Source organism: Orycteropus afer, unplaced genomic scaffold (genome assembly GCF_000298275.1).
Source record: "Orycteropus afer afer isolate SDZICR_OR568_19922 unplaced genomic scaffold, OryAfe1.0 scaffold00006, whole genome shotgun sequence".
In the NCBI taxonomy this organism is placed as follows: domain Eukaryota; kingdom Metazoa; phylum Chordata; class Mammalia; order Tubulidentata; family Orycteropodidae; genus Orycteropus; species Orycteropus afer.
Window position 1 is genome coordinate 5710912 of NW_006921593.1, and position 19977 is coordinate 5730888.

Sequence of the window (19977 nt, forward strand, 5' to 3'; positions counted from 1 at the left end):
ATGTGAACTGCTGTATGAAAAGTGAATTTACTCTGTAAATCGTCACCCAAATCCTAAAAAAATAAAAAAAATAATAAAAAAACAAAAAACAAAAAAAACATTGGATTGAAACATTGACAGTTTTAATTCACAGTGATCAGAAAATGCTATGGTCTGGGGATTATCCTGCCTCAAAACCCCTTGTCCTCAGTTGGAGGTAGAGCTGTAAGGGAAGGAGTCACAGGCCGGGGCCCCCAGAAGCCAGATTCTGAAATGGAGATGTTTATCAGGAAGTTTACCAGGAAGGGCTCTTGGCATCAATACTTATGAAAAGGCAGGAAGCACGATGGGGCAGGAGGAGAATCTGGGCGACAAAGCCATCTCAGTGATGGTCTCAGTAACTTCTCTGGATGCTCTGAAGCAGCGTTGGCACTTCAGAGCAGTCCCAAGATGGCACAAATGGGCTAGCCTTTCTACCCTTGCCCTGACCAGGCAGTGGGTGCAGGCTGCCCCAGAAGGGACGTGTGACCTTGAGTGATGTGGCCAAAAGCACCTTCTGAAGAGAGCTGAAAGCTCAGGGCTGCCTGTGGGTAGTGCCTCCAGCAGCGGGGAATGAAACCTTCATTTCTGAAGGCAGACCTAGCGGCACATCTCAGCATCCAGCTTGAAGCAGACAACACTCTCCCAAACAGCCATCTCAGCCATGTCCTCCTGCTGCTACATGGAGGCAAAGGACTGATGTCCCAGTTCTACCACCCTGACACCCAAAATGGCTGTTTACTATTCTTCCCTTCCTATCCCTTTCCCTTTTCTGATGCCCTTGATCCATGGATTTGAAATTCATAGTCTCATCTACTTTTTAGTTGAATAATTTATACCAAGCCAAATAAGACAATACCACTTTTCCCCTTCTAAGATTAGCAGATAAGGAGGCTTGTTTGCACAATGGTCAAGTACTTGGCTGCTAACCAAAAGTTTAGTGGTTCCAACCATCCCAACATGCTCCATGGAAGGAAGAGTTGGCGATCTGCTTCCATAAAGATTCCAGCCTCAAAAACACTATGGGGCAATTCTACATTGTAACACATAGGGTTGCCATGAGTTGGAATCAACTCTGCAGCACCTCACAACAAGATTAGCAGATAGCAGATTATTGATAAAGAAGAAGTAAAGAGTGTCAGGACACAAGATACAAGGGCTTGAGTGATGGAGATTAGGAGAACACAAAGAGCAGACCACAGAAGCAGGGAGCAGTCATTGTAGACCAGATGGCAGCAGGGAAAGGTACAGTCAGGGCCCTGAGATGGGGTATCAGTGCATGGTGCCACGAGCTGGAAGAACAGAGAAAGGAGGACATTCATGGATCCAACTTAGGACAGTAGGTGAGTCTCAGCTGCAGGATTCGTGAAACCATCACTACATGGTCCAGCTCAGTTCCACTCAGGAATAGCACCTTCTTGTCTGGGGCCCCGTAGCTGCTTTCTAAACCCCATCTTTGAAGTCACCAGCTAAAAAATGTCAAAGAAAGATGCATTTCCTAAAATATAATTTCTTCAAACCTAAATGGTCATTCAGGAAGAAGAGAGGATCTTAAGGAATCTTAGACTCTTAGGTCTGAAAAGAAGCCCAGCGAGGAGACCGAAGGGGGTGAGGCCCTTTCCAGGAAGTGAGAAGCGCCCACTTGCCAGCTTCTTCCTGGAACTCCAGCTCCTCCTCAGGCAGCAGGCAGCTCCGGAACTTGCTCTCCATCTGTGTGTGTGCAGAGCAAGCCAAGGTCTCATCACTGGGGTTCTAAGTTTGCCAACTGCTGGTGGAGTGCAGGCCTGGGGCGTGGACCCTGGTGAAACCCATTCAGATGCTCAGGGAAAGTGTGTCTTAGGCACAAGGAAATGTGGCAAGCTTTCCCTGGGATATGTGCTCCTGTGTGAGTGTTCACACAATCAAAAGGCCTATGAAAAGATATATGCAGCTACAATTAGGGTATTAGAGATGGTTGTGCTTTGGCTCTTCATTAAATAGGTGTGTTGTTGCTGTTAGGTGCCCTCGAGTGGTCTTCATCTCATAGCGACCCTGTGCACAGCAGAATGAAACCCTGCCCGGTCCTGTGCCAGCCTCATGATCCTTGCTATATCTGAGTCACATCATTGCAGTCACTGTGTCAATCCATCTCATTGAGGGCCTTCCCCTTCTTTGTTGACTTTACCAAACATGATATACTTCTCCAGAGAATGGACCCTTCTAACAACATGACCAAAGTAGGTGAGATGAAGTCCAGCCATTCTCACTTCCAAGGAGCATTCTGGCAATATTTCTTCCAGGACAGATTTGTTCGTTCTTCTGGCAGTCCATGGTACTTTAAGTTTTCTTCACCAACACCACAACTCAAAAGCATCAACTCTTCTTTGGTCTTCCTTATTCATTGTCCAGCTTTCATGTGCACATGAGATGACTGAAAACACTATGGCTTATGTTAGGCACACCATGGTCTTCACAGAGACATCTCTGCTCTTCAGAACTTTAAAGACGTCTTTTGCAGAAGATTTGCTCAATGCAATAATACATCATCTGATTTCTTGATTGTTGCTTCCATTGGTGTTGATTGTGGAACCAAGCAACATAGAATCTTTGACAACTTCAATCTTTTCTCCATTTATTGTGAGCTGCTTATTGGCTCTGTTGTGAGGATTTTCATTTTCTTTATGTTCAGGTGTAATCCACACTGCAGACTGTAGTCTTTAATCTTCATCAGTAAGTCATCTTCACTTTCAGCAAGCAAGGATGTGTCATCTGCATATTGCAAGTTGTTAAGGAGCCTTCCTTCAGTCCTGATGCCATGTTCTTTTTCATATAGTCCAGCTTCTTGGATTATTTGCTCAGCATACAGATTGAATAAGCATAGTGAAAGGATACAACCCTGATGCACTCCCTTCTTGATTTTAAACCATGCAGTATTCCTTTGTTCCATTTGAACAACAGCCTCCTGGTCCATGTACAGGTTCCTCATGAGCACATTAAGTGTTCTGGAATTCCCATTATTCTCAGTGTTATTCATAACTTGTTATAATCTACACAATTAAATGGTTTTGAATAGTCAATAAAACACAAGTAAACATCTTTCTGGTACTCTTTGCTTTCAGCCAAGATCCATCTGACATCAGCAATGATATCCCTTGTTCCATGTCCTCTTCTGAATCCAGCTTGCATTTCTGGAAGTTCTCTGCCAATATACTGCTGCAACCATTTTTGAATTATCTTCAGCAACAATTTACTTGTGTACAATATTAATGATATTGCTCAATAATTGCACACACACATATATATATACAAGCTTCACTGGTTTTGCTTCTCTAGAGAATCTAGCCTGAGACTGAGGGGCACCAAGATCTGACCATTCTTACACAGCATGGGCCTTTTCTGCGGGAATCTCTGTAGTGAAGTACCCCATTCATCTGGCTAAAAGAGTCTCAGAGCTGCATCATAGTCTTCAGAGGCTCCTCTGATGTTATTGTCCTTACATCCCCGTCTCCTTTCCCAGGTTGAATGATTAAATGTGCCAAAAGATATCTTGGAAGAAAGACCTGGCAATCTACTTCTGAAAAATCAGTCACCGAAAACTCTATGGAGCATATTCTACTCCGACACTGGTTCCTGGTTATTCATCTCTCAAAATATAAATGCAGTCTGTTCTCTATGATCTTGTATTACAACCTAAGGCATGGTATTTGTTGTTGTTTGTTGTTATGTGCCATCGAGTCGGACCCAACTCATAGCGACCCCTCCTTGGGTTTCCGAGGCAGTATCACTACGGAAGTAGATTGCCCAACCTTCCTTCCGAGGAGTGGCTGGCGGGTTTGAACCACCAGCCTTCTGGTTAGCAGTCAAATGCCTTAGGCACTATGCTACCAGAGCTCCTTTAGCTGCTCTGAATCACAGTGCCTTAAGCTACAGCACCAGTACCAGTCGCCACTGAGTCCATTTCAACTTATGGTGACCCATGTGTGTCTGAGTAGAACTGTACTCCATACGGGTTTCAACGGGTGATTTTGGGAAATAGATAAGTAGATTGCCAGGCCATTCTTCTGAGACAACTGTAGTTAGACTTTAACCATCCAGAGGCTCCTGAAAAATGCATAATGTGGTCTAAAGCACAACAGATGAGCTCTGGTGGAGCAGAGGCTAAGGCATTAGCTGCTAACCAAAATGTCAGCGAAACCAATGTCAATGAACCCACCAGCTGTGCCATGCAAGAAAAATGAGGCAGTCTGCTTCCATAAACATTTACAGCTTTGGAAGCCTTATAGGGCACTTCTACTCTGTCCTATGTTGTTGTTGTTGTTGTTACGTGCCATCGAGTCGGACCTGATTCATAGCGATCCCTCCTTGGATTGCCGAGGCAGTATCACTATGGAAGTAGATTGCTCAACCTTCCTTCTGAGGAGTGGCTGGTGGATTTGAACCTCCAGCCTTCTGGTTAGCAGTCAAGTGCCTTAGGCACTATGCTACCAGAGCTCCACTCTGTCCTATAGGGTTGTTATAAGTTGGAATTGACTTGATGGTAGTGGATTTGGTTTTGAGCGTTTAAAGCCCAACACTTCCATCCCAGGTAGTGGATGAACTGTGTAAGATTCCAGGCAAGAGTGGTGCTGTTGTACCTGGCGTGATCTGGGCTGGCCTGGCCTGAGAGCTAAAAGCTGTAGGTTAGTGCCAGAGATCAACAGGCCAGCAGAAGGTCCAGTCTGTCACTCTGGGATGAGACAGTCAACACAGGTGCTAAGAGAACATTGGGAGCGAGCTGGGAATTTCGAAAGGAATGTTTTGAAACTCCTAATCACTTTGAAAAATCACTTTGATGTCACTTTGTAGATTAAGGTGGACCTGACCCAAGCCACTGTCTTTTCAACAGCCTCATATGCATGTGAAAGCTGCACAGTGAATAAGGAAGACTGCAGAAGAATTGATGCCTTTGAACTGTGGTGCTGGCGAACAATACTGAATGTACCACGGACTGCTGGAAGAATGAACAAATCTGTCTTAGAAGAGGTACAGCTATAATGCTCCTTGGAAGTGAAAATGGCCAGACTTCCTCTCTTGTACTTTGGTTATGTTATCAGGAGGGACCACTCCCTGGAGAAAAATATCATGCTTGGTAAAGTAGAGGGTCAGTGAAAAACGAGAAGGCCCTCGGTGAGATGGATGGACACACTGGCTGCAACGACGGGCTCAAGAAGAGCAAGGACTGTGAGGATGATGCAGGACCCGGCAGGGTTTCGTTGTGCACAGGGCTACTGGGCATTGAAACTGATTCAACGGCACCTAACAACAACCAACAGTCCTTGATAAGGGAGTCCCTAGGTGTCACAAGTGGTTAAGTGCTCGACTACTAGCTGAAAGGATGGCTGTTTGAACCCCACCAAGAGACGCCTCAGGAAACAGGCCTTGGGATGTGCTTCTAAAACCCTATGCAACAGTCTACCCTGCACACATGATGTCTCTGTGAGAAGGATTCAACTTGATGGTAACTAACAACAATCCTCATGGAGAGGATACAAATAATAAGCAAGAAGCAGGAAAATGGGAAAACGGGACAAGCCAAACACGGGCTCCTGGTAGATGTCCTGACCGGGGTCTTTCTCCCCTCAGGCTGCCTTGGAGAGGCCTTCTGCCTTTGCCAGCTCTTTACCCCATGGCATTTCCAAGCCAGACAAGACAGACGGGAACTGAGAAAAGCCAATTTCCCCCTGTACCTTAGTTCCTTCCAGTCAGAACAGCAGGGTTCAAAAGCAGAGAGTGGATGACTGTGCTAAGCAGAGATTTCCTGGTCATTTTCCAGGTGCATGGGACTTTCAGAGCAGTATAGCATTCACAAGTTCAGGTACCATGCAGAGCAGCAAATGAGATGGGCGTTTATGAATCATGCCTCTCACCTTATCTTCAGTGTTTCCAACATTTCAGAGTAGGGGGGCCTTTTGTACCGTCAAAAAAAAAAGTCAAGGACTCCTTGGAGAGAACAATCATGGGAGAAAGAAGGGCTGTTTATGCACAGGGAGACAGCTCAGGGGGCAGGGGTGCATGAAGGGACGGACACAGGGCAGAGGTGACTATCAGGAGGAAGTGGGAGGGGAGTTGTTGCATTGTGGTAAATTGTAGTCAATGTCATGAGACAAAGTGTATGTGAACTGCTGTGTGGAAAGTGAATTTGCTCTGTAAATTTTCACCCAAATTACAATTAAAAAAAGAAAAAAGAAAGTCAAGGAGCCCTCTCCCCTGGAAAGTAGTAATGATACCTTTTAATCCAATATATGAGGCAAAGACTAACAACTACCATGAAAAGATACTGTGAATGTGGCAATTTTTAAAATAAAAACCTAGTTTATGAATATATTGAAATATTGAAAAACCAGTTAGTGCTGAGTTGATTCTGATTCATGGTGACCCTGTACATGTGTCAGAATAGAACTATGTATGCCCCATAAGGTTTTCAATGGTTGAGTTTTCAGACACAGATCACCAGACCTTCCTTCTGAGGAGTCTCTGGGTAGACTGGAACCTTCAACCTTTCAGTCAGCAGCCAAGTGTGTTATTACTATTTGTACTGTGTGGCGACTCTCCACAAATATTAGAAAATTAGTGATACAGGCAATGCCCAGGTCACAAATGAGATCCATTCCAAAGTTTTTAAGTGGAATTTGTAGGTAAATCAGAGCAGGTGGTGACAGTTCTTTCTTAGCCTCACTTTAGTACAAGGAAGGAGCTCTGGTGGCTCAGTGGTTAAGGCATTCAGATGCTAGGCAAAAGATCGGCAGTTCGAACCCACCAGTTGCTCTGAACCCACCAGCTGCTCCACAGGAGAAACATGAGGTAGTCTGCTTCCGTCAAGATTTACAGCCTTAGAAACTCTATGGGACAGTTCTACTCTGTCCCATAGCATTGCTCTGAGTCAGAGTCAACTCAGTGGCAGTGGCTTTAGTGCAAGGAAAGGCTTGAAACCTTTTCAATGATTTAAAAGCTGCACATGCAACAAGTGAAGGTGATTGTGAAGAAGAATTTATTGTGAATAGGATTGGTTCAATCTTTCAAAATGAGGGCAAATTCACAGAATATTAAAGGGTGTGGACCCGTTGTCCATAAGTCAGACACTCAGAAGCCAGTGATTTACTGTACATGTATCTGCATGAGGTCTTGCCCATCTGGTCGTAAGACAACTGGTCATAAGACAACTATGCAAAGGAATCAGATGTTTTTTCTGAATGCAATCTTCATGCACATGGTGTCATCCTTGACCCTGAAAACAACATTGATGGTCCCCACTCTACACAAGAAAAAACTGACCCAGAGAAATCTAATGAGTTGATAATAAAGGTCACTAGGTAGAAAATGAACCAAAACCCAGGGTTTCTGATACCCTCCAAAATTTTAATGTTCTTTCCACTCTGCCAGAAGAACACAAAACATGAGGATTTTGACTGGTTTCCAGTCTCACATAGAATATGGAATTGGGTGGTGTAGTGCATAAGAACCTTGACTGCTAACCAGAAGATCAGTGGTTCAAACCCACCAGCCACTCCACAGAAGGAAGATGGTGCGATCTACTTCAGTAAAGATTTACAGCCTCAGAAACTCAATAGGGGTCGCTATGTGCCAGAATCAACTCGATGGCAGTGAGTTTTGTTTTTTAAATGTTGCCTGAATCCTAAACCAGAAAATGGTCCATTTCCCAAAAATAGAGCATTCTAAAGTCTCACTGTTAGCCTCTCCCATGACCTAAGCTTGTGAACTTGGGATCAAGTTCACTGGCTGCCTATGGCCAGTTGTCGTCCTGTCTGTACGTCTGTACAGCCAGACTTTCTGTCCTTCTGTCCCAGTGAGAGCTCTTACTCTCCATACCATTAACATCTAACACAGAGCTTGGCACATGACTGCATCAGAAGAGCTGAGTCAGGACAGCGTCCTTGTAGAACGTAACAAATGCTCAAAGCACTAACAAATGCTCAAAGCACAGCCAAAGAGCTCCCCTAAAGGATCCAGGGCCGAGGGCTCTACACTTCGTTCAGACAGAATTCCAGACCCCAAGGGACAGCATTCAGACCGCAGATCTGTCTGTCAACAATAGGCAATCAGTGATGTAAGACAATGAGAGTATGACCCCACAACGGTCAGGAACCCTTGGTCACTGTTCTGAATGTGACAGCAACGCTGATTTTCAAAGCCTGACTTGCAGACCCACTGAAATGCAAGTGCCAAACAATAAATGACAAAATGGGGTGGGGGCATCAACAAACGGGTGTTTGAGTACCATAGAGAAACAAGTAATTATGCCCAGCCACATCCATCTGTGGATGAAGACACAACAAACCATGCTGTGCTTCCATTCTGTGCAGAGAGCACTGATCAACTGCCAGGTTTCCGGCTCTTTAAAGTCTGTGTTTAAACTAAGAGGTCTGACATTTCCCAGTATGCCTGTGTGATGCACTTGCAGTGCAGGCATTCCAGACAGGAGAAGCGAAGGGATGTCTTTCTAGGCAAGATTTCCCATTCACACACTTGCCCTCAAATCCACCCTTCTCTGGAGGAATGGAGGAGGCCATGGACGTCCTGCTGATCCTGCTCCAGAACTCACAACAGCAGGACCCCTGCCCAAACCCTGTAGAGATGTGGCAGCTTGGATCACTCTTCCATTGGCTTCCTGGCCCCCTGCTAGCAGAGGGCTGCGCTTGGGCCTCCAGACCTGGTGGGACAGAAGCCAACATTCTCTCCAGGCATGTCATCATGAGGGGAGATGCTCTCTTGCCTAATGCCACCCAAAGACACGTTCATGGGTGTTATAATGAAAAGATATTGGCCCAGTGTAGAACTACATGGCTCTGCTATAAACCGTCTAGGTCTGCTCTCCAAGAGACACACAAATTCAAGTGACTGGAACTTTATAGAAACATGGCAGGAGGTTATATTGATAATAAAAATGGCTGACATTTATTGAGCACTTACCAAGTGCTGAATGCTTCCCACGCTCCCGCAGTTGTATCCGGCCTTGAGACAGAGCCCACATCAGGGAGCACTACAGCGGGAAGTGAACAGGGAGGACCAGCTACGAACTGAGGAAACAAGATGAGCCACCTGGAGACTGTCCCCTCCGCTTCTTCCATTCAGTCCTACAGCCACACTCAGGTAACTCAGTCCGACAGCGAGCTCCGTGCAGTTTGCTGTTCAATACCTCATACCCCTGCCATCCAGTTCTGCCATCCTCTGCCTGGGGACATTCTGGCCATCCGGAGGCCTCCTCTCTTCTCCACTATGCTTACTTTATTCTTCCTCCATTCTTCCAAAGCTCTTGGTGAAGCAAAACACAACTACATCACAGAGCAAAGCCTCCCCGCCATAACAGGAGACCTTTGCAGGTGGCAGCTGTTAGCTGCCTTCGAGGTGGCTCCCACGCATGGGACCTTACGTACAATGGAATGAAACATGCCCCATCCCATGGCATCTTCACGACCGTCTGCATACTCAAGTCCATTGTTGTGGCCAATTGCCCTTGAGAGGGTCAACACTTCTTGACTCAGGGCCCAGATGGAAACTTGTCCCCCAGTCTTGTAAGAAGCCCGACTCTGATAGTGTTGAGCTGGGCTGTTCTAATGGCTGAGCTGTCTGGCCAGGTCTCTCTGACTGCTCTCCACCGCCCAGCGCCCACCCCAGGGCGGAGCTGCTCCAGGTCGGCCGTGCAGTGATTTGTGACTCACTCTGCCCTCCCACAGTCCTGTCAGACGCCTAGGAGGCCCTCCTTCAGGTTCTCACCAGCCTGGCCCTGTGGCTCAATACAACATCTACAGGCTTTCCCAGCTCCACGTGGTGGACTTTGTTCCTTACACTCAGTCATGTCTGGTCCCTTCATGGTGGTGCCTCTGTGTCCTAGACTGAATTGTCCCCCCAAAATAGGTGTTGGAATCCTAACCCTTATACCTGTGGGAAAGCCCTGGTGGCACAGTGGTTAAGGCATTTAGCTGCTAACCAAAAGGTCAGTGGTTTGAGCTCATCAGCCATTTGACAGGAGAAAGGTGAGGCAGTCTGCTTGTGTCAAGATTTGCAGCCTTGGAAAACCTACTCTGTGCTACAGGGTCCCTGTGAGTCCCAATCTACTCAGGGGCATGCAACAACATACCTGTGGATGTAATACTATTCAGGGACAGGGTTTTCTCTTACATTAAGGAGGCTTTATCAGAATGGCATATCTTTATCAGGGTGTGTCTTAACCCTAATGATTTTGCAATATAACAAGAGCAGTTTAGAGGCAGAGAGAAGGAAGCACAGACCAGGGAAAGACAGATGCCACCTGGAGATTGCCAAGGAACCCAGGAGCCCTGGGGCCAGAGAAGCAGGGCCAACAGAGAGGGCCTTCTCATAGAGTCGATGCCCTGAATTTGGACTTGTATCCAAGTACGCCACGCAACACAATGCACGGCCGACTCACAGCAACCCCTCTTTGGGTTTCCGAGGAGGTGTCACTGCGGAAGTAGATTGTCCAACCTTCCTTCTGAGGAGTGGCTGGTGGGTTTGAACCGCCAGCCTTCTGGTTAGCAGTCAAGTGCCTTAGGCACTACGCTACCAGAGCTCCTTGTATCCAAGTAAACTGTGAGAAAATACATTTCCATCGTTAAAGCCACCCACCTGGGTCTTTATGTTAGAGCAAACCAAAACCAAACCCACTACTATTGAGTCAATTCCTATTCACAGCGACCACCATTGGGCTTCTGAGGCGGTAAGTCTTTACAGGAAGTAGATTGCCCACTCTTGCTTCCACAGAGTGGCTGGTGGGTTTGAACCACCAACCTCCTGATTAGCAGTCAGATGCCTTAGGCACTGTTATCAGAGCTCCTTCCTGTTAAAGCAGCCCTAGGAACCTAAGACCCTCTACAAACCAGTAAAGCCATCTTCAGATTCCCTGGGTCTCCCTCCTGCCTTCAGGAAGCTCCCCTGGCCCCACTCCCTCTACCCTCCTGCCCTTCTTTCCATCGCCCTGGGTAAAATCAGAGCAACCCAACAGCTGTGCCTGCGTGGTCAGCTGACCATCTAGACTCAAACCCCTCCAAGTGTGGTGGCTGTTGCTGGTTACAGTTGGGTCTACTATTCTGACTCATGGCGACCCCATGGGTACAGAGTAGAATTGCTCCATGGGGCTTTCAAGGCTGTGACTTTTCAAAGCAGATCACCAGGGCTGCCTTCCAAGATGCTTCTGGATGGCTCCAAACTGCCAGCCTCACAGCTAGAAGTGGAGTGTTTAATTGTTTATACCACCCTGTGACTCTGCCTCAGGACACACTAGAGTCTTGCAACCTGTGCTTGTGTAAGCAAAATAGCACCCCCAGGCAATGAGTCCTTTCTTCTCCCAGGCACTGAACAAACAGCAAGTCAACACCATCCTAATCCACATTTCACGACTTAAAATGACAGGGTCTCAGGGTGGTTAGGTCGCTTACTCCGGGTCTTGCAGTTGGCATGGTGAATCAGGAATTCACACCCAAATCCTTTGAATCCCAAACCCATGCATTACCTCTTGTCCCTCTCAGAGTAGCGGGGCAGTGTCTGCTGAACTGAGGGAACTGGCAAAAACCACAGGCTTTTTCCCCTAATGAGGAGGAGGTAGGGGGGTAGCTTGTACCCCTGCCCTTCCTACCTTGTCTCTTTGCAGTTAGAGCTTGTTATTCCTGATTTAAAAACAAGACAATTGTTCCCATAGCAACACCCTGGCAGCTTCTCTTAGCAACCAGGGCCATCTTTCACAATTCTAACAAAGTTGATTCAAATACAAAATTTCTTTTTGAAAGCGTCTGCAGAAGGAAGACCAGGATGGCCAGCTGACCACAGCTTAACTTTTGACGTGTCTTAAGAAAGTCTATGACAAGTGTTCATTTTGATGTGGTCAAATTTATATATATATAAAAAATTAACCTCAAAAAAGAAAACTGTAGCAATTTCAAAACCACCAGAAAACCATTCCACCAACCTACAAAACAAGTAAAAAGGTAAATGCCCATGTCTACAGTGGAAGATACTATTTGTATCTACAAAACAACAATATGTGAACTGTAACACGCAAGTTGTTCCTCTGATTGACAAAAGGATCACAAGTTGAGATTCTTTAAGGTTGATAGAAGGAGCTCTGGTGGCGCAGTGTCTAAAGGCATTTGACTGCTAATCAGAATGTTGGTGGTTCAAACCCACCAGCCATTCCACAGAAGGAAGACTGGGCAATCTACTTCTGTAAAGATTTACTGCCTCAGAAACCCAGTGGGAGTCACTATGAATCAGAATTGACTTGATGGCAGTGGGTTTGATTTTGGTTTTTGGTTAAGGTTGATAGATTGTATTGGTTTTCTATTTCAGCTGTGACAAATTCTGTGACAAACTATCATCAGCTTAGTGGTAACTACACAAATGAATTAGACTTCCTACATCTGGAGTCCGACCTGATCTCACCTGGCTCAGATCAAGGTGGTGGCAGGGTGTGTTGCTCTCTGGAAACATGGAATCCTTTTCCTTGACTTTACTAGCATCTAAAGGCTTCCCACCTTACTGACTCATGGCTTCTTCCTCCTTTTACACTGCCAGCAACGTTGGACCGGGCCCTTCTCATACTGCAATCTTTCTCATCTCTCTTCTAAATTCTTCTTCTGGTTTTACAAACCCCTGTGATTACATGAGGAGCTCTGGTGCTGTAGTGGTAAAGGCATTTGGCTACTAACCAAAAGTTTGGTGGTTCGAAGATGAGGCAGTCTGCTTCCATAGATACCCACCGCTTTGGAGAAACAATTGGGGTCACTCTAACTCAGAATACACTTGACGGCAGTGAGTTTGGTTTTTGGTTTGCTGATTACATTGAGGTCCCTGGGTGGTAGAGTTTGTGCTCAACTACTAATCAAAAGGTTGGCAGTTCAAACCCACCTAGCAGGGCCACAGAAGAAAGGTCTGGCAATCTGCTTCCCTAAGGATTATAGACAACAAAACCCTATGGAGCAGCTCTACTACATAACATATGGGGTTGCCATGAGTTAGAATCGGCTCTACAGAAATGGGCTTAGCTTTCTTGGTTTGGTCATTGCCTTGGGCTCTCTGGTATTCCAGACTAATCTCCCTATTTTAAGGTCATCTGATGGACCACCTTAATTCCATCTTTACCCTTAACTCCTCTTTGCCACGTAACCTACCATTTTGACAGGTCCCAGGGGTTAGGACGTTGTCATGTTGAAAAGCCACTGCTCTCCCGACCATCACAGTCCTAGGAAGACTTTCTTGATGAGAAAAACAATGGTGAGGTTTCACTCTAGTTCTGCCTCCTTGTACCCAGAAGCACAGGCTTGCCTGCCCTTGACCACCATTGATCTATTTGGTCTTTTCCTCTTGCATATTCCATTGAGGAAAAAAAAAAGAAAGAAAGAAAGAACACACCTGTTGCCACTGAGTGGATTCTGAGCCAGGGTGAGCTCATGTGTGTCACAGGAAAACTGTGCTCCACGGGGTTTTCACTGACTGATTTCAGAAGGAGTTCACCAGGCCTGTCTTTGAGGGCACCTCTGGGTTGACTCGAGCTGCCAACCTCTGGTTAGTAGCCAAGTGCATTGACTAGTTGCACCACCAGGGGCTCCACTAGCTAAAGAACATACTTATAAAGAACATTTTTTTGGTGAGCCTAAAGTCTTCCCTGGGAGCTCTGGTAGCATAGTGCCTAAGGCACTTGACTGCTAACCAGAAGGCTGGCGGTTCAAACCTACCAGCCACTTCTTGGAAGGAAGATGGGGCAATCTACTTCTGTAGTGATACCGCCTCGGAAACCCAAGGAGGGGTCGCGACAGCACGTAACAACAATAACAAAGTCTTCCCCAGGAGCTCTGGTGGTGCAGTGCCTAAGGCATCTGACTGCTAACCAGAAGGCTGGTAGTTCAAACCCACCAGCCACTCCTCGGAAGGAAGACTGGGCAATCTGTAGAGATACCACCTCAGAAAACCAAGGAGGGGTCGCTATGAATCAGATCCAACTTGATGGTAGTGGGTTTGGTGTTTTCGGTTAAGAGCCACACAGAAAGCAGAGGAGAAGCCGGGTGGTCCCAGCGGCAGAGATTGGAGTGACACATCACAAGCCAAGGGAAGCCTGCAGCCACCGGAAACTAAAAAAGGCAAGGAAGGATCCTGCCCTAGAGCTGGAGAGAGTGTGCCTTGCAGACCTGATTTCAGACTTCTGGCCTCCAGAAATGCAGAGAATACATTTCTGTTGTTTTAAACCATCACATTTGTGGGAATTTGTTATGGCAAGCACAGAAAACCAATATAGGGTCAAACTGCAAACTGCCTTATAGACTGCCCCCAAATGCCCTAGACCCCCATATGAGTGGGACCATAAAGACAGGCCCAAGGCCACTGCAGCCCACACAGAAACACTCCAAAATGTGTGGCTTTCTAGAGACAGTCAGAGACCCGGGGTCAAGTCATGGATGGCTTGGCTACATGCCAAGCCCGTGTCTTCCCTTACAAGGTGGGGGGACAGTCACTTTCCTCAGAGGCAGGACTGAGGTTTCCATAAGAAACGTCTGTGAAGTACTCAGCAGTGCCCAGGACAGGGACCGACCACCCAACAGGCAAGGTAAGCAAGGGCTTACTTACTAATTTGTAGTGAAGAGTTTCACATGATTTTCATATCAAAGATGTGGCGAAACTCAAGGGAAACTGTTCACTACAGAACAGTTAGTAAACACAAGCAAGCTCATGCTTACCTTCTTACTGGGTAATCCGACACTGGACTAAGGTAGAGTAGGGGCTTGTAAAACACGGCTCTTTATTATTCCAAAGGGACATGATCGTCTCTGTTGTTATGTTTAGCTGCTGTCGGCTCCGACTCCTGGCTACCCCATGCACAACAGAAGGACTTGTTGCCCAGTCCTGTGACGAGCTGTACCCGAGGGCATTTGCATTGTGGTCGTTGCTGTACTCAAGCCCCTGTGGCCGCTGAGTACTCTGTCTTCTAGCCTGGGAGGCTCATCTTCCAGCACACAGTACTGCGCAACGTGCTGTTGTCATTCCTAAGGTTTTCATTAGTTAATTTTCAGAAGCTGGCTGCCAGGCCTTTCTACCGTGTCTTAGCATGGACGCTCCATTGAAAACCTGTTCACCATGGGTAACCCTGCTGGTATGCTTAACACTGAGGATATATCTTCCAGTGTCATAGTGACACACAAATGACCACAGTATGACCACAGTATGACTAACTGGCCCATGGATGGTGGATGTCTTTATTAGCATGGTTACACTGGCTTTCTTTGCTCTCTTTATTTTCGGCAACCTTTTTTTTTTTTTTACTGTATTTTGGTAGTTATGTTTGTGTGTCACTTGGCTGGGCCTGGTTGAGTGGCTGGGCAGCTGGTAGTATTTATTCTCCATGATGAGACTGGCAATCAACTCCATGGTGGCATTTACCACAAGCAGCTGAGTAGCTGTCTTTGGATATGTGGTCTGCTTCCAGTGTAGAAGGAGAAGCCTTGGGGATGGTCTCTAGCTTACGGCACGCTTGGACCCTGCATGTAGTCATGTAGTTATTCAGCAGCCTGCCATGCTCTGCTGACCTGGGGACTTACAATGTACTTGAGTTAATGGCCTGCCCTGTGGTTTGGTAACATCTGGACTGTGCCTTTTTACTTGTCAACCTTGGGCTTCTCAGCCTCAGCAGCCAGCAGCTGTCTGAGTGAAGAAACACCTCTAGCTCCAGTGGGCCAGGAGCAGGAGGCAGAGCTGGACACCAAGGTTGAAGGGCTTTCACCCAACCCCTAAAACCTGGCACTTTGAACTTCGACTTAAAGCCTCCAAACTGTAAGGAGAATAAATTCCTGTTTCTTAAAGTCATCCCATTTGTGGTATGTTCTTCTCAGAGTGGCACTAGGTAACCAGAACATGCATTTTCCCAAATATTTTAAAACTTGCTTTCTTGAAAAAAAAGAAAATGCAGTGTATTTAAGATGTTAATGGCCTGATTTTAATTTGCACATTTTCTTGCTAATAATGAAATCTACTTAATGTGAGTTGAAACTAAAAGCCTGTCAGTGTAACTCACAAACGTTTAAAAACTCTGCAGCAATTCTAGGAGGATTCCCTGTTAATATTCTTAAAGAATTTCAGTGGATACACTAAGCAGTCCTTGGTATTAACAGAAATAGCAAACAAATTAAAATTGGACTCTCGGTAACAATTGGGAGAAATGAATATTCACGCCCTTCAGCCTGAAATTAAATCTAGCTGTACAGATACCTCCCACACGTTTAAGGAGAACATCTTTATTGAAGAACCATCATGCTAAGGACCACTTCAGATTGGTGTGGAAGTCACCTGACTTTGTATATTTCTTTCAGGAACGCAGAAGAGAATGAATGGCATCAATCAAATTTGAAATGATGCAACCTTCATTTCACACTGATGTTCGTGACAATCTCTATTTGCAGTGTATAGCAAATTTTCATGTGAGCAATGTAATTTACAAGGAATGTACATTTTATTAAAATTCCAGCCTCAGAGACATCTTAAAATCCATTCTCAGGCCTTTGAGAATATTCTGATGATCCATGAGAGATATCTAAATGATCCGACATTTCCACAGCGGATTACAACTTCAAGAACAGTGCCTATCCCTGTAAGGATAAAAATCTCTTCAATTTAATCTCTTTGAGAATTCAGTTTATATTGAAGGAAAAGAAGAAAAAAAAAGAACTTTGCTATGTACTTATACATTTTTAAAAAATAAAATAAATAAAACACGACTCAAAATGGAGCTTTCCTACATTAGCCTGCTTAATCTTCACATCCATCATTGGCAGCAGGTATTAGAATCACTACTTAGAAGATGAGGCATGTGAACCTCAGAGAGGCTGAGTGACTTTTCCAAGGTCACACAGATAATGAGAAGTAGACAGGCATTCAATTTCAGTCTCCTGGCTCTGAATCAATCATTAATAAGTAAAAAACAACAAACACTTATAGCTTATCATACCACGGGCCCTTCTTGAATGGGATTTCTGTGGGGAAGTGGGAATTGCGCTGATTGCTACTACCTCTGACCAACATCCCTTCCCTAGATCATTTCAGCAACTTCCTAACTTGTCTGTCTCGCTGCCTCCAATCCCAGCATGCCCCTCACACCCATGGTATACACTCCATGGGGCCACCTCCATCTCTATGAAATGCCTGATGATCAGGGCATGCCCTTTCTGTTATTGTTGTTCATTGCCACTGAGTCAACTCCAACTCGTGGCAACCTTATGTATAACCGAACGCAACACTGCCCAGCCCTCTGCCATCCTCATGACCATTGGGATCTGCTGCCCAGTCCTGTGCTGTCATCATGACTGTTGGTATCCTTGAGTCCAGTTGTGGCTGTTGGGTCAATTCATCTCATTGGGGGTCTCTACTGACCCTGTACCAAACATGATGTCCCTTTCTAGCAACTGGTCCTTCCTAATGACATGTCCAAAATAATTAAGTCTCACTAGTCTCACTGCTAAGGAGCTCTGGTGGAGTAGTGCCTAAGGCATTTGACTGCTAACCAGAAGGTTGGCAGCTCTAAACCCACTAGCCACTCTGCAGAAGAAAGACTGGGCAATCTACTTCCATAAAGATTTACCGCCTCGGAAATCCAAAGGGGGTTGCCATGAGTCAGAATCGACTTGATGGCAATGAGTTTGGGATTTTGGTTGGATCTTCACTTCCAAGGAACATTCTGGTTGTATTTCCTCTAAGATTGATTTATTTGTTCTTTTGGAAGTCTGTGGTATATTTGATATTCTGTGCCAAAACTTCACTTAAAAACCCTTCAGTGGCTTCTAGTCACCCATAACAGTGAAGTTTACTCTTCTCAAGAGGACATACAAGCCCCTTTAAAATTTCTCCTTAATCTCCCCTTCACACCTTGTCTCCTACCTCTCTTTGTATCTCTAAACCTAGAGTTTTGCCTCATCCTGTTTCCTCCACCTGAGATGGTCTTCCTCTTCCATCCCTTATAACATCATCCAAAGCTAACCACAAGTCCTCTTTGTGAAGCTCGAGTCTCAGACAGAGCTTGTCATCCCTTCTCCGGTGGACAATCTGTTATAGCACACCTACATTGTTTTCATAACATGGTCTGCTGTCCATCTCTCCAAAAGTGCTATGAGATTCCAGCTAAATAAATCAATAAGTCAATCAATTTTCACCATGTGTGAATGTGTCACACCAGCCCACATTGTTGGTGGTGATGTTATTAGCTGCTGTTGAATTGGCCTCTGACTGAGGGCAACCTCATGCACATGGAACCAACCACTGGTGGTCCTGTACCATCTCCATGATCAGTTATAGATCAGATTATTGTGATCCAAAGGGTTTTCACTGGCTTATTTTCAGAGGTTATCACCAGACCTTTCTTCCCAGCTCACTTTAGTCTGGGAGCTCCACTAAAACCTGTTCAGCATCCTAGCAACATGCAAGTTTCAGCTGAACAGCAGGTGGTGGATGCATATTAGGAGCATTGGATGAGAATCAAAACCATAATCCATCTAAAATGCTACAGTTGTTTCTTATTATATTAAAACTGGGTAAACAAACTCTACAGGCCAAATATGCCCTGCCACCTGTTTTTGTAAATAGTTTCATTGGAGTACAACCATTTTTGTCCATTTATGTATTATCCTTGGCTACTGTGCACTAGGAAGGGTAAAAATGAATAACTGTGGCAGTGACCTATTGTCCACAAGCCCAAAAATATTTATTATCTAGCCCTTTATAGAAAAGTTTGCTGACCCCTGCACCAGAAGTAAGTCAACTTATAGCCCTTTTGAGTGAAAAGGGCGGGGGACCTATGGGGTGTCAGGAACTTGAGTTCTAGTCTGAATTCTGGGACAGGACACTCTTGTGTACTGGACAAACCAGTTCTCCTCTCTGAACCTCAGTTTCCCTAATGATAAAATAACAAAGTGTGACTAGATCAGTGCTTTTCAAACATAATTTCAGCCCTAGAATCCTGTTGCCAAGAGTTATCTATGGCAAATCCTATGTGCTAAGCAAATACAAAACTATTCTACTTACAGCTGAGACAGGAAGCTAGAACCCCACCCCAAAATTCTCCATCCTTGTCCCGCCACTCATGGTTTCCTGGGGGGAGGAGTCCCAGAGCCCAACACAACTTCAAATGTGCAAAACACTCATCTAACCACAGAAGATCCCTGGGTAGAGCAAATGGGTTGCATTTGACCACTAACCTAAAGGCTCATGGTTTGAACCCACCCAGCTACACTGCAAAAGAAAGGCCTGACAATGTGCTTGCATAAAGGTTATAGCCGAGAAAACTCTATGGAGCACAGCTCCACTGCGTAACACACGGGGTCATGATGAAGTCAGAATTGACTCAATGGCAACAGGTTTGTGTCTTTGGTTTTAACCATGGTCTAGAGTCCCCTCTGGTAGCGTAGTGCCTAAGGCACTTGACTGCTAACCAGAAAGCTGACAGTTCAAACTCACCAGCCACTCCTCGAAAGGAAAGTTGGGCAATCTATTTCCATAGTGATACTACCTTGGAAACCCAAGGAGGGGTTGCTATGAGTCAGGTCCAACTCAACAGCACATAACAACAACAATAACAGAGTCCATTCCACAACCATGGTCCAGACACTGGCGCTAAGTCCATCAAGTGAAAATCAGAGATTTTGAGCTACCCAAAATCAAACTCCATCTTCTGGAATTTCCTTCAAAACCAAACCAGAGCAAAGACAGGTAGGAGAGCCTCAAGTACATCTTCTGCTTTTGGAATCAGCACTTTCTGTCATCTATCGTGGGCATTTTAACACAAAAAAGGCAGAGTGTCAGTTTCTGGAAGATGTTCGATATGGGGTACTGTCACTCCAGCGATGGAGCGCTCCAGGGAACAGCACTGCTCAAAAGGCATCAGGCAGGTAATGACATTGTGTATTAGCTGCTGCCGGAGCAGGGAGTATTTTGAGCTGC